Genomic DNA, 933 nt, shown 5'->3' on the forward strand with positions numbered 1-933 from the left:
TCCTGCTTCCAGTGGACTGCAAGTGGAGGGGTGGGGGCACTGGCACTGCTTGTGGCCATACATGTGGACTGCTCGGCCATCTCTAGCTGGTCCAGCTCCAAGGCCAAGGCCTCCTTCCGGACGTCCGTGAAGGTCAAATCTGGACTTTGACGAAGCTGTAGCTTAAGGCCCTGGCGAATTGGGCCATCACGGAGCCCCAAGAGGAACTGGTCTCGCAATAATGCGTCTCCATCACCGTCCTCTCTCCCCTTCAGTCGGAGGAACAGCTCTCGTATCTGCAATGAGAAGGAACGGAGAGATTGCTTTGGCCCCTGTCTACAGTTAAAGTACTGTGCCCTCAAAGAGGCGGTTGGGGTGTTATCTCCGTAAAGCTCAGCCAAAAACTCAAAAACAGCAGCGGGGGTATGGCGCTTGTCTTCTGGTGCAGCCTGGACCTCCCTCTTTGCTTCACCCTCTAGTGACCCAAGGACAAACTGCAGTCTCTGTGTCTCACTCAGTCCCTGCAAACCAGCCAGATAATTTGTTTGGTTTTTCCACTCCTGCAGGCTGAGCTCAGACCCTGGACCTCCAAACCTCTGGGCCCACGGGGCCCCCATGAAAACAGGCATCACTTGGGGGCGTGCTACTGGTGCCTCGTCAGACATATTGAGGGGTTCTGGTCACTCAAACTCTGAGTAGCAATCCTGCCAACAACGCCACTTGTAACAGGCGGAAACTGCCTGTGTCAATTCTATCCCAAGCGCTACTCAGAGGAGTAAACCACACCCACCCAAATATGCCAACACGCCAAAATTAAAAGGTTAAAACAGTCTCTTTTTATTTATATCAAAAGAGGGTTTTAAAAAGTCTAGTTTGGAGAAGGGGGGGGGTAGATGGGCACAGGTGCGTTCAACCATCCAGGCAGGAAGGGGGGATCGTTGGTTAGAAGGGCTC

Source organism: Seriola lalandi, unplaced genomic scaffold, assembly GCF_002814215.2.
Source record: "Seriola lalandi dorsalis isolate HSWRI2012SDOR001 ecotype SW California unplaced genomic scaffold, Sedor1 jcf7180002054678, whole genome shotgun sequence".
NCBI lineage: Eukaryota > Metazoa > Chordata > Actinopteri > Carangiformes > Carangidae > Seriola > Seriola lalandi.